Raw genomic sequence first — 14895 nt, 5'->3', positions numbered from 1 at the left:
AGGACGCTCAGGAATTGAAGATCTGAATGTGGAAGGGAAAAAAAGTAAAGGAAGCTGACGAAGGAAAAGAAAGACTGAGAATGAAATCAGTGTAGCCAAAAGAAGGTATTTCAAGGAGGATGATCAAGTGAAATGAAGGCTAAATTGTGCTTACTGAGTATGGCACAATAGAAATCACTGGAGAACATTTAAAAAATTCAGTAAGTGGTATAGAAAAGCTGATAAGAGCTGGTTCAAAAAAATAAGGGAGGGAAAGAGACAGCTTTAGATAACTTTGAGGGAAAACTACATATAAAAGACAGCCAAGAGATGGCAGGCCACTTGAGGAAAAAAATGTTCAAGAATCATTCATTACTTATTTTATTTTGTAAAAGTTTTGTTGCAATCTCAGTATGTTTATATTAACATAGATATGAACTGGTAGAGAGAAAGCAGTGAAGGAGAGAGCAGGCCAGAAGGGATTGGATGCAAAACACAAGTGGACTGGCTGATCTTAAATGCAAGTAGAGACAACCTATTCATAGTTCTGGGAAGATGCACATTATACATATACTATAAATAAGGAGCACATTATACATATATATATATTGCAGATAGACTGGTAGATTATGTGAGGAGGATGAGTTCATTGTCTTCTGAATGCTCTTATCTCAATATAAAGGGTTTTAGTGGTTAGCTGTGTTTGAAGAGGAAGTAAGAGTTTCTGGTTGAAAGAAGAGAGGGAAGGTGTGGAATAGTTGTGGTGGCCATGAAATTGTACCCATAAGGTCTCTGAGTGTACATTGCATAACTGGTCCTGCATGATTCACTCTAAAATTTAGCATCTTGTTTATATGCCTGACACATACTTAGGCTGTTTTCAACTAACATAGGCCTATTCCGGAAAGATGTGGGATTTATCTGAGTGATTTTGGCTTAAGAATTTCTCAACAGCTGCATTGCACATGACGTTTCTTCACCCAGTCTTCTTCCTTCCATTTCTCTTTCATAGGGGTTAGACCTGCTTTGAGCCTGATGACTCTCTAATCTCCCCCAACTTCCTGCCCACTTTTCCTCATAAGTGTTTTCTCCAAAAATCTCTTATATGTCAAATTATGTCTTGGTTTTCTGTTTCATGCAGAAGCTGAACTCACACAGCAGTCATCCATGGAGTTCACAGAATACATTTAGTAAGGAAATATAATAGGATTGGTAAGCAGTTCTCATATTGTGATCATCAATTCAATGTGTAGTTAGTCACAAAGACTGTGTTCATTGCCCATGACATGCCACGTAAAAACAGGACGGTGTGGAAGAGACAGAGACTTAGATTTAATAATGATTAAGTTTCATTACATGATCAAAAGAATGGGTCATATTTAAGTTGATTACTGAGAAACAGAAGGATAAGTGGAGGGGGTGGATACTGAAGTAATGGTTGAGTCAATAAATCAAAGGTCTTGATTGAGTAAAAGTAATCTGGAAAAGTGCTACAAAAGGATCTGTGAAGAGGAGAGGTAACCCAAGAGTAGGATGATATTTGAGGTGTGCATTTGTTGATAATGACTACACTGTGTGTAACCATAAAAGAGTGGCTGAGGTCAGGTGTAGCACAGGCAATTAGAGGATAATTTTTCCATAATAGCCTTGAGTATTTCTGGTGTATCTTTATTTTCATCATACTACCAAATATTAGCAATCTTCTCAATTTATTTTTTCCCATACTTCAACTATGAGTTGAAATGTATTGACTTTTTTTTCTGTAACAAAAAAATATCTGAAAGTAGGCACTGTAAAGACATCTCTCTCTGATGGAACCTTAGATAAATTGTTTTTCTACTTGAAATAATGATTTTTTTTTCTGGATGTAGACAGTACTGTTTTTCAGGTAAGTAAGGGACCATAAATTAACAGAAATGCAAAGATATCTGAGCAAAGTATTGCAACGTGAATTCTAATACAAGCAACATAAATATAAATATAAAAGATATGTCAACTCTTTGAAAAAATAAAACAAGAAGTGATATACACAATGGTGTGTAGAAATAAAGTAATGAATATGTGCCTAATACCAATACATAAAAAATAATGTGAAAAGATTAATATAGAAACTATGCAAGAGGCATTGTTTGGACTTTAAGCACATTTCATGTTATTTATAATAGATATTATAAACATATTTCATTTAGTACCATCAAATCTGAATGAATGATCAAAGTTAAGAATATAGAAGAGTTTTAATACAATCTTAACCTTCTTGATAAAAAAAAGACTTATTAGCTAAATTCCAAGTTAGAAAAAATGGCAGTCATAAAGTATATTTTAATTATTCACAATTACTTGTAAATATCTAATTTAAACAACTAGTTAACCTACAAACCACTGATCAAGGAAATCAGAGATGAGACAAACAAATGGAAAAAAAACATTTCATGTTCATTGATAGGAAGAATCAATATAGTTTCAATTTTAAAGTAATCAAAATGCAACATTTTTATATATCCTTTCTGGCAAATTAAATGTCTTAATACTTTTTAAATGTCTTTTATTGGGCATAATATTAGCAAAATGGCAGAGTAGGAAGCCTCAGATTTTGTTCCCTCGACAGAGATACTACCTTAAAAACAATACAGTATAGAGTCCAAAAACCCTTTATGAAAAACCATAAATTAAATAAGACTGTATTCCATGCAAGCCCAAAATCAGTAACAGCCACACTGAAACAGGTAAGAAAATATATTTCACATAAATGATAGTATCATCTATATTATAGGCAGTAGACAGTATATGCCTTTTCCCAAGCTGGCACAGCTCAGCAGGTTGAGAGGAACGGCTCAGCTCAGAGCTCCTCCAAAGTGAAAAAAGAAAAAAAAAAGAGAAGAGTGGTTTCTCCTTTTAAGGAGAAGAGTGAAACATATGTACAAAGTTCTGTATTTTCAGGGGACTGTCCAATGCTCTGGTTTTTGTCTTAACTTAGGAGGCTGAGGCAGGAGGTTCACTTGAGCCTGCCTGGGAGCTGGGAGGTCAAAGCTGCAGTGAGCCATGACCATGCCGATGCATTTCAGCTTGGGTAACCAAGTGAGACCTTGTCTCAAAAAAAAAAAAAAACAAATCAACAACCACGACAAAAGCCATCATCAGGTCCTGGGCTTCTTTTTTTTTTTTTTTTTTGACAGCAGACTTTTTATTACTGATTCAATCTCATTACTCTTTATTGGTCTGTTAATATTTTATAGTTCTTTATAATTTAATCCTGGTAGATTATATGTGCTCAAGGATTTATCCATTTTCTCTAGTTTATCTAATTTGTTGGGCATATAATTGTTCATAATAATATTTAAATCTCATGATTTTTAAAAATATTTTTGCCTGAGTGATGTCCTTTCTAAAAGTGAGGTGCTTAAGTCCTCTACTATTATTGTATTACAGTCTATCTCAAATTTTAGTAACATTAATATTTGCTTGTATATTTAGGTACTTTGATATCGGGTGCATAGATATTTACAATTGTTATGTCCTCTGGCTGAACTGACCATGCTGCCATTATGTGATGACTTTTTTGGTTGTCTCTTTCTACAGTTTTTGACTTAAATTCTATTTAATCTGATATAAGTATAGCTTCTCCTTTTTTGTTGTTTTTAACTTTCATTTGCATGGATTTTTTTTTCATCTCTTTACTTTCAACCTATGTGTGTCCTTACAGGGAAGTTAATCTCTTTTAGGCAGTATATAGTTGGGTATTGTTTTGTTATTTGTCAGCTGCTCTGTGTCTTTTAATTGAAGAATTGCTCCATTTACATGGGTACATAAGAACTTACTATTGCCATTTTATTATTTTTGTTTGTTTGTTTTGCATATACTTTCTTCTTTCTCTTCTACTGTGTGATTTTGTAGTTAAGTAATTTTCTCAAATATTATGTTTTGTTTCCTCACTTCTTGTTTTTAGTGTATCCATTCTAGGTTTTTCTTTGCGGTTACCAAGAGGCTTACAAAAAACACCTTAGAGCTATGTAGCACATTATTTTAAGCTGATAACACATTACTTTGAACACACGCACTACTTTAATTCCACTTCCCCTGCCCACATTTTGGATTTTTGATATCACAATTTACATATTTTATATTGTACATATTTTATATAACCTAAAATTACTATAGTTATTATTATTTAATAGTTTTGTGATTCAAGCTTCATACTAAAGATATAAGTGAATTACATACTATCATTACAGTATTAGAATATTCTGAACTTAATTCTCTACTTACTTACTTACCAGTAAGTTTTATTGTTACTCATAAGTGTCTATTTCTTTCTAGTTGAAGAATTCTTTTTAGCATTTTTTGTAAGACATATCTGGAGGTGATAATCTCTCTCAGCTTTTATTTGTCTGAGAAACTCTTTATCTCTCCCTCATTTCTGAAGGATGACTTTGCATAGTACAGTATTTTTGCTGGGTAGGTTTTTTTCTTCAGTATATTGAATATATCTTTCTACTCTTTCCTGGTCTGTAAGGTTTCTGCTGAACAGTCTGCTGCTAGGCCTATTGGAGCTCTTTTATATATCATGTTCTTCTTTTTTTCTTGTGAATTTAAAAATTCCCTCTTTGGCTTGAATTTTTGAGAGCTTGATTATAACATATAGTGGGGTCTTTTTGTTTGGAGCGATTCTGATTAGTGAGCTTTGATTTTCCTCTATCTGGACATTTATATCTTTCTCCAGGTTTGGAAAGTTTTATACTGCATTTTCTTAAAATATTTTTTCTATTCAATTTTTCTCTATTCTCTCTTGAATGCCAATAACTTGTGTATTTGTTCTTTTGATGCGACCCATAAATCCTGTAAGCTTTCTTTATTCTCTTTTATTTATTTTTTATTTTTTCTCTAACTGTACATTATCAAAGAACCTGTCTGAATTCACAGATTCTTTCTTCTACTTGATCAATTCTGCTGTTGCCGTTTTGTATTAATTTTTCATTTTGTTCACTGTATTTTTTTCTCTGCAGGATATAGGGCTTTTATTATTAATTTAGTCCTGTTGCATTTCTCTGATAAATTTCTGAATTATTTCTTTATATTTTCTGGAAGTTAGCTGAGCTTTCTTGAAAACAGGTATTTTAAATTTTTTGCTAGGTAGTTCATCTTCTAGATCTCTTCAGGGTCAGTCACTGGCCTCTTGTCTGTTTGGTGAAATCTTCTTTCCCTGATTATTCTTAATTCTTGTAGCTATGTGTGAATGTCTGCACATCTGAGTAGAGGTTTATTCCAGTCTTTGCAGACAGGCTTTGCCTGGGAACCAGCTGGTATGATCCCTAAGTCTGCGATAACTTCAGCCTTTGCAACGTTGAGAGCAACCTAAGTCCAGGACCACTACTTTCAGTGCAGCCAAGACTGGAGTCCTGTGGCTTTCAAGGCAGGCAGGGCACCTGACAGGCATCCTGTGGCTGCCAAAGCTGACATGGTGCTGGGGTACACCAATCTCCATGGTTACTGAGGACTGATTGTCTCTGAGATTTTTCCAGAACCCAAGGCCACTGTGGTTGTTTGGTGGTGATGTAGCCCGGAAGCTGAGTCTATTGCGAGGATCTACGAGTTCCCATCTGGCCCTGGGGTGAGTCTAGGGGCTCAGTTTATGGGTACTATCCTTGAGCCATGAACTGTGAGGATCTGCTTAGTGCTGTGTTTTACTGTGGTGGGCTCAGTATCAGGATCCAGGGCAATGTCCTGCACTTACTTCCCTTTTTTCACTCCAAGAGGACAGTATTTTTCTCCATGCTCTGCTGCCTGAAGTTAGGATAGGAGTGACATGAATAATGTAAAGTTGTTCTTTTTGCTTCTTTCCATTAATTTATTAGTATTACTACCCGGTATCATGATCCCGCATCTAATTTCTTTAGCTCTTGTGAAGATATTTTTATGCATGTATAGTTGTTAAAATTGATCTTTCTTTGGGGGAATGATGCTAAACTGGTTTATTCTGCCACCTCTCTCCACCCTTTTCCTAATATGGTCAATTTTATGTTGTGTGGTTTGGTTTTGTTTTCAAATAAGACTACAAAGTCCTACTGTTTATGGTAGTTTCATTTGAAAAATTTTAAAGTAGTAATAGCTAAATATCTTCTGAAAATTTAGGTAATTCTATCTCCTGAATTTTTAGGTTATTTCTTTTTTATTTTCTAATAGGAATCATAATTGAAACTATACAAGTGTATTCGCAATATCACATTATATAAAGTGATTCTTAGCTACAAAATCTTCATCCATAGTTGTCTGTCATAATAAGCTGACTCCCAATGTCACTCTTTCTTTCCTACATGTTCCCTTAATAAAGTAATTTAAACAAGCAATCTTCAGCTAAACTAAAGTTAAAAATAAAGATCATCGGTATTTCTAAAAGTTGTTAATGCATTAATAAGATAAGAAAAATGCTTCAGAGGATGTATGAATAGTATCATTTGTTTTTGTCTCTCTTCCTGCTAGTAAGTGCTTTTAGTTTCTCACTCAATAGTAAAATAAGCATTCTGTAGACAGAAATTGTCATGCTTCCTTCTTTAAATTATGTCAGATAGAATAATGATTTTATATGTAAATCTTTACTCTGGACTCTCATAATATTAGAACAGAAAGTTTTTGTTATCAGTTCCATTAATTATTTGAAATACAAATGTATTAAACAATCTCAGATTAAACTAAAATGTAAATATAATGATTGATTTGTGATATCACTGTAAAATAATATACATTTTTTAAAGTATTAAGGGGCTCAAATATTATTTTAATGAAGCCCCATCTACATAGCAAGGTACAATAACAAATTATAATAGAATTTTTTCTAACTATCTTAAACTTTCTTATTATTTTCTGAAGATTGGTTCAAAATTAGTCAAGTATCTCCAATGGCTTCATCTGAATGTATTTAAAACCGCATAATATCTGAGATGTCCAGTAGTATAGAATGGGTCATCACTAGTATAATTATAACATTGCATTTATAAGCTATTATAGCCAAGATATTTTGATTTCTTTTTTCAAAAAATACCACAAAATAAGTTTTTCATTGCCAGAACTTTGAATATTTTCTTTTTCTGTGACAGGAGATATTTTATATAGTTGTTCATCTGTCCCTGCAATTTCTATACTTTATGTTTTATTTGTTTCCCCCACAGAAAATTTAAAACACTCTAGAAATAAAGTTTTTTTAAAAAAGGTATTTTCTAGATTGAATTTATTGCAATGTTTAGATCTAAATTTTGTAGGACCTCCTGAATCTAAATTTACAATCTCTATGACATCACACAAACAAAAAACAAAAACCTACAAATTTATTGTGAATTATTTATTTCCTTAAATTTATAAATTAATTTAAATTTAAGATTTATTTATGCATTATTCTAATACTAAAAAATAAAAGCTATTTGAAAAATCCAACAAACCAAACTTTTATTATAAGAAAAACTGCATCCATAATTGATGATGATTGTGGCAATGATTGGCTGTAAAACACAAGTTCATAAGAAATGTTATGTCTCTGTTTTCCTGGCAGAAACTACATGTGTTATAGAAAAATGTTTTCAAACTACAACACATAGGGAAAGATAAGGAGAAAATAAGCTGATATATTTAACTGGCACTAGTGTAACAACATGTGAGTCTGCTTTTGAAAAATTTGTTGCAGAATAATATAACAACATCAGTGAAGCTAAGGACATCCCTCATGATTGATTTGTATCTAAAAATAAAAAAAAGCATATACACGGTTACAAAAAACATGGCAACAGAAGAAAGTTGTGTGAAGAATCACAAGGCTTTGTATGGTGATTTAAGAATAGGTTAGTTAAACCTCTCGCTCCATAACCTGTTGAAAGAAAATTTTTATGATCTCATGTCCTAAGACTCTTATGTGCAAAGAAATAAATATATATTTTTATGTATGTATTTATATGGAGCATATATACACACATACATACACATACACATATCTGTATATATAATGTGTGTATATACACATATAATGTATAAATATGTTATGTATATCTATGTATTTATGTACTTGTATAATGTATATATATTATATGCTTGTGTTTGTGTATGTGTGTGTGTTGATAGATAGATAGATAGATTCAAATATCTAGAAAATCTATGAAAAATGCTTTTTTTTTTTTTTTCTTGAGATGGAGTCTTGCTCTGTCGCCCAGGCTGGAGTGCAGTGGCACGATCTTGGCTCACTGCAAACTCCACCTTCCAGGTTCACACCATTGTCCTGCCATTCTCCTACGCCATTCTCCGCGTAGCTGGGACCACAGGCGCCGGCCACCAAGCCCGGCTATTTTTTTTTTTTTTAGTAGAGACAGGGTTTCACCTTGTTAGCCAGGATGGTCTCGATCTCCTGACCTCGTGATCTGCCTGTTTCGACCTCCCAAAGTGCTGAGATTACAGGCATGAGCCACCGCACCCGGCCAAGAAATGCTTTCTATGAGCACAGCTAGCAGCCTGATTATGATGTCTATGTATAATTTTTCCAGTGAAAAGATCCAGAAATCCTTAGGGAAGTGCCTGATTTTAGGCCTGGAGCAGAAAAAAATACATGATAATCATGAATTGTATTTTAACCAAAAATCAAAAAATTACTTAAAAATAATAAGGATATATCAAAAGATACAGATGTCAACCTTAAGTAATATAGACCAAGCAAATCAGGAGAAATTTGAGCATTAAAACAGATAATGATGTTTACCAATTTTGCCCATCAATTTCAAGAAAAATGTTGAGTATATACTGATATAAATAAATTAGTAAACTTAGTCTTTAATAACAATGGGTTATTTGCATGGTTTTAAAATACCATCTCATAAAATACTTTCTTATAAAAAGAAAAAGAGTAATTTCACAATTGAGAAGTCTATTAGATGCCACCTTCATCAAAGAATCAAAATAAGCATCACCAATAATTGGAAAATTTATATATTGTGCAAACTGAGGAGGATAGCACTTCAGTGGCATTCTGCACAATCATATTAAATTGCGGACTAACCCAAATTGAGGACATTCTATGAAACAACTCTTTCACATTGTTCGTAAGTGACAAGGTTATAAAAGTCAAAGCAAGAATAAGTAGTTTTTCTAGATTAAAGACTAAAATTAAGACACGACAACTAAATGATTCATGATTCTAAACTGGTTCTTTTTTACCATAATGAACATTACTAAGACAATTAGCAGATTATGAGTGGGGTCTGAGGATTAGATTTTACCAAAATATTGATACTAATTTCCGTTTTTTGATTATATTGTTCCCATATAGAAAAATTGTATGCTTGTAGAAAATACACTGCATAATATTTAGGGGAGATTGAATAACATATTGGCAACTTACCCTCAAATACTTCAAGCAAATGAAAGTTCTGTGTTATGTTCTTTCAAATTTTCCTTAACTGATTATTTAAAAATGAAGTATTTACACAAAATTCTAATCCAGATGATAATATTGCAAATAACTATTTCGAAGAGCCAAATAGATGCATCTGACACTGATATTTGCAAATTAGTGACATATGCAAGCAATGTCACTAATAACACAGCACAATTCTTTACCTCTGTCATGTTCTATTGACATGAATTGTAATAAGCTAACTTGGGGAACTTTAAAATGTAAAAATGTACATTTTATAATAATGGAAATGCCAAACAAAATTTAAATAGATTATTTATTTGTCTATTTTTTTATTTATCTTTACTGAAGTGTCCAAAAATGGATCCTGATGCACAGAAGAACACCTTCACAGCATTAGAGTAGTTAAAATGTCCTAAATAATGTATTAAATAAGTAATGATAAATTTGATGCTATTTACATGAAGACCTTTATTCCTCAATAGTCATGGTTAAAAAATAAAAAGACAGACTACATGGAAGATTACATTAAAAATGAAGATATCTGAGAAAGGACTAATTTTCAAAATATGTTTGCATGTGTTTATCAATATATGCATCTATACATGTCTCTATCTATGTACCTATGTATATATGGATGGATGTGTCTATTTAAATATTTATATTGTAAAACAATAATAATAAGATGACAGAAAAGCTACTTGAAATATAGACAAAATAAATGAATAAGCACTTCATATAAAGGAATATCTAATGTACATTGGTTCTATATATTGGAGAAAGGACGATCTTCAACAAACGGTGTTGGGAAAACTGGATATTCATATGTGTAAGAATGAAACTAGACCCCTATCTCTTGCCATATACTAAAATCAAGTCAAAATGGAGTAAACACTTAAATATAAGACCTCAAACTACGAAACTACTAAAAGAAAACATTGGGGAAACTCTCCAGGACATTGGTCTGGGCAATGATTTCTTAAGTAATACCCCACAAGTACAGGCAACCAAAGAATGAACAAATGGGATCACATCAAGTTAGAAAGCTTCTGAATAGCAAAGGAAACAATCAACAAAGTGAAGAGACAATTAACAGCATGACAGAAGATATTTGCAATCTATTCATCTGACAAAGGATTAATAACCAGAATATATAAGGAGCTCTAAAGACTCAATTAGAAAAAGTCTAATAATCCAATTTAAAAAACAGGCAAAAGGTCTGATTAGACATTTCATAAAAGAAGACATAAAAATGGCAAACAAGTATATGAAAGGTGCTCAACATCACTGATCATCAAAGAAATGCAAATCAAGACTGCAATGTGATATCAGCTCACCCTAGTTACATGCATTTTATCCAAACAATAGGCAATAAGGAATGCTTGTGAGGGTGTGAAGAGGGGAAACCTCACAGGCTTGGTGGGAATGTAAATTAGTACAGCCACTATGCAGAATAGTGTGGAGGTCTCTCAAAAAACTAAAAATAAAACTCCCATATAATCTAGCAATCCCACTTCTCGGTGTCTACTCTAAAGAAAGGAAATCAGTATATTGAAGATATATCTGAACTCCTATGTTTGTTGCAGCACTATTCACACCCAGTAGCTAAGACCTAGAATCAACCTGTGTCCATCAACAGATGAATGGCTAAAGAAAATTTGGTATATTATCACAGTGGAGTGCTATCCAGCCATTAAAAAAATGTGATCCTGTCATTTGCAACAATATGGATGGAATTAGAGGACATTATATTATGTGAAATAAGCCCGACATAGAAAGACAAGCTTCTCATGTTCTCACATTTTTAACTTGTGGGAGCTAAAAATTAAAACAATTGAACTCATGGAGATAGAGAACAGAATGATGGTTACCAGAGGGTGGGAAGGATTGTGGGGAGGGAAGGGAAAGTGGGGATTGTTAAAGAATACAAAAATATAGTTAGTTACATGACTAATATCTAGCATTTGATAGCAATACAGAGTGACTACAGTCAGCAATAATTTGCTGTACATTTTAGAATAACTGAGGGAGTACAATTGGAATGTTCACAACACAAAGAAATGATGAATGCTTGAAGTGAGGGATACCCCATTTACTCTGATGTAATTATTAAACATTGTATGCCTGTATCAATATATCTCATGTACCCCAGAAGTATATACACTTACTATATACCAATAAAAATTACAAAAAAATTAAAAAATTAGAAAATGTACATTGGTTCTACGAGTTTGGAAAACTGTTTGGCATTATGTTTTTAAACCTAACATACATATTGTCAATGATAAGAATGCTCATAAAAGCATTATTTATAACAGACCCCAATTAAAAGCATCCATATATCCACAACAGAGAGCATACACTTTAATTTTGGCTAAAGAAATGCAACTTTCTACTAAGATATTATGTAAATTCTGCCCAAATACATCACACAATTCAGAAGTCTTTTAACAAAAGAGAAAAGCATATACATGGGATTCCATGTCAAAAATGATGGGTAGATTTAGATTTTATTCGAAACTTTAGATAATAAAATGACCTAATATACATTATGTTTAATATTGTTTAAAACAAAGGAATGAGTAATGTTCTAAATTTGTGGGATATAGAGAGTTTTATTAGTTTGATAAACATTTCCACTTGAAACAACTAACAGGTAAACAATGAAAACAAAACTATGTTTTATTAAGAAGAATCATGTAAAATTTACATCACTTATGTGGTTAAACAATTCTAAAATCTTAGGTTATAAGTAGAGTTGGAAGAGGCCTGGATTTTTTTTCTAAACTTTTACTTTAGTTTCTGGGGTACATGTGAAGATTTTATTTCCATGAGTTATAAACATTGGCACTATTATAAGTTAAAACTGAAAAATTTGAAGCCTTACTAATTTATAAAAATAATAATTTCATTATATTTTAAGAAGAACATATTATTCTCAAAAGTAAAAACAATTATTGAAAAGATTTGCATTGTTTTACATTTTGAAAAATATGATTAGTGCATAGTTTCATAGACAATAGCTGGAATCTCATATCTGCTTCTCCTTTCAATCTGTTGTATATTGTTTTGGTTGAAGTAAATGAACAAATTCCATTCTCACTTAGGTATTTGGGAAAGGGAAAATATTTTAATAATATTTTCGGACAATTGTGGATATTCTTAGACATACAAAAAGGTTAACGAGTGATAGTTTCTTACAAGTTATTTAAAATGTGACCTGAGAGCATGCCAATGAACTTTTTTTAGTCAATTTTATTTTAATCAATTTCTCTATCCTGTACATGGAACAGATTGTTAACCTATGAATGATTTTGTCACATTGAGCACTGTACATTGGAAAATATTGGTTTATTGTATTATATAGACAACAAATATTGACACATTGCACTTCATTGCATATTGATTTTTTATATCAACATGAAATGTCAATAAATAAAAATATTGAAAAGATTGCTATATTTGGCTATAAATTATTTAATAAAAAGAAAAATATATATCAGAAAGCATAACAAATACACGAAGGATAAAAAACATATTAATGTAACAACTTGGCAAGAAAAATGTTTATTATGTATAACAATTTTGAGTCAATAACAAGAAGAAATATGTGCAAAAGCTACACACACCCAGTTCACAAAAGAAATATTAGTCCACAAACCTGTAACAAACTATAAAAAATAAAAATTTCCTCAAAACAAAATATTACATCAAATATTAAATTCAACATACATGTTATGTCATTTTTAACAAAAAGGGGAAATATTACATTTAAAAGGGAAGGTGAATTTATATGAAGAATAATATTTTAGCTTTATTTAAGAATATGTAACATAATAGAATGTTGTTTCTATTTATTGGGCTTGTGTTGCATCTTATTTTTTATTTTCATATTTAATTGTACCTCCAAACATTTCTATTATAATCAATTATTACTTTATAATAGCCAAGTTGAATAAGATAGTTGTCCTAGAGAATGTTATTTTCAAATTGATTTTTTTATATAAATATGACTTTATATATAAAGTCAGATGGTGAGGTCAAAGTAGAAGAGTCTTTCTGTATTTTTTTATATTTTACCAGTAATATATATGGCAGAATACTTGCTTCTTGTATTTCATATGCATTGCTGTACTTCTCCATACCATTCATTAGTATGACAACTGTTAAAATTTTGATTAATCATTGGTTATCTCTGTAAAATATGAACAGATGTGAATCTTTGAGTTGGAACTATTAGCAAATCACTCATGCTTTGTAAAATCACTAATGCAAATCACTCACCCCTTTCCAGCTCCCCATCCACCCCCTGAGAGCCACCTCCTTCACTTAATAAAATCCCTGCATTCACCATCCTTCAAGTCCATGTGACTTGATTTTTCCTGGACACTGGACAAGGACCTGGGTACAAAGAGTGAGGGGTGTAAAAGGCTGTCATCCTGACTCACCACTGAGCTGGTTACCACTTAGCCATCAATGATGCAAAGCTAAAAGAGCATTGTAACACCCATGGACACTGCTGTAGGACTGAAGCCCCCCTCAAAAAAAAAAAGCTCCCTTCCTGTTTTACCTGCATGCACACCCTCCTGTATGCATGGTGGCCAAGTAAATGAGCCACCCCCTTCACAGGGGTTCCCATGAAGGGGTCAAGGAAATTCTCCTGTCTCATTCATATTCACCGTTTTTAATTTTTATTTATTTATTATTATTTTGTCTTTTATTATACTTTAAGTCATGGGATACATGTGCAGAACACGCAGGTTTGTTACATAGGTATACACGTGCCATGGTGGTTTGCTGTACCCATCAACCTATCATCTACATTAGGTATTTCTCCTAATGCTATCCCTCCCCTAGCCCCCCATCCTCTGACAGGCCCTGGTGCTTGATGTTGCCCTCCCTCTGTCCATGCGTTCTCATTGTTCAACTCCCACGTATGAGTGAGAACATGTGGTGTTTGGTTTTCTGTTCTTGTGTTAGTTTGCTGAGAGTGATGGTTTCCAGCTTCATCCATGACCCTGCAAAGGACATGAACTCATTCTTTTTTATGGCTGCATGGTATTCCATGATGTATATGTTTCACATTTTCTTTATCCAGTCTATCATGGATGGGCATTTGAGTTGGTTGCAAGTATTTGCTATTGTGAACTGTGCTGCAATAAACATACATGTGTATGTGTCTTAATAGTAGAATGATTTATAATCCTTTGGGTATATACCCAGTAATGGGATTGCTGGGTCAAATGGTACTTCTGGTTCTAGATCCTTTTATTCTACTAATAGATATCATATTTTTCCTCACTTAATCCGATCATGCCTTATTCCCCTTTTAATTACACAAATAATTTAAAGAAACATTTGTAACACAACGTAATTCAGATAAAGCTTTATGAGTTTAAGAGACAAAATCAAAATGGGGAATGTAGATAAAATAGTTTGAAATTTATTGAATATAAAAAATTGGTTTACAAACATTTCCATTCGTAAATTATTTTATTTCACTTAGCCTATGGAATTTTTCTCTCTATAGA

General features: G+C 32.4%; 1 long non-coding RNA gene across 1 annotated transcript in view; it reads left to right on the top strand.

Annotated features, from left to right (window-relative positions):
- Positions 1 to 5524: 5524 nt before the first annotated feature.
- Positions 5525 to 14895, top strand: part of LOC109029352 (uncharacterized) — a 95009-nt gene continuing 85638 nt past the window's right edge. The window contains exon 1 of the long non-coding RNA XR_010130679.1: positions 5525 to 5587. This is a non-coding gene — a long non-coding RNA (uncharacterized lncRNA). The remainder of the gene's footprint in view (positions 5588 to 14895) is intronic.

Source organism: Gorilla gorilla, chromosome 14, assembly GCF_029281585.2.
Source record: "Gorilla gorilla gorilla isolate KB3781 chromosome 14, NHGRI_mGorGor1-v2.1_pri, whole genome shotgun sequence".
Taxonomy (NCBI): domain Eukaryota; kingdom Metazoa; phylum Chordata; class Mammalia; order Primates; family Hominidae; genus Gorilla; species Gorilla gorilla.
The sequence above is the reverse complement of the archived record's forward strand: the minus strand, read 5'-3'. Positions and strand labels throughout refer to the sequence as shown.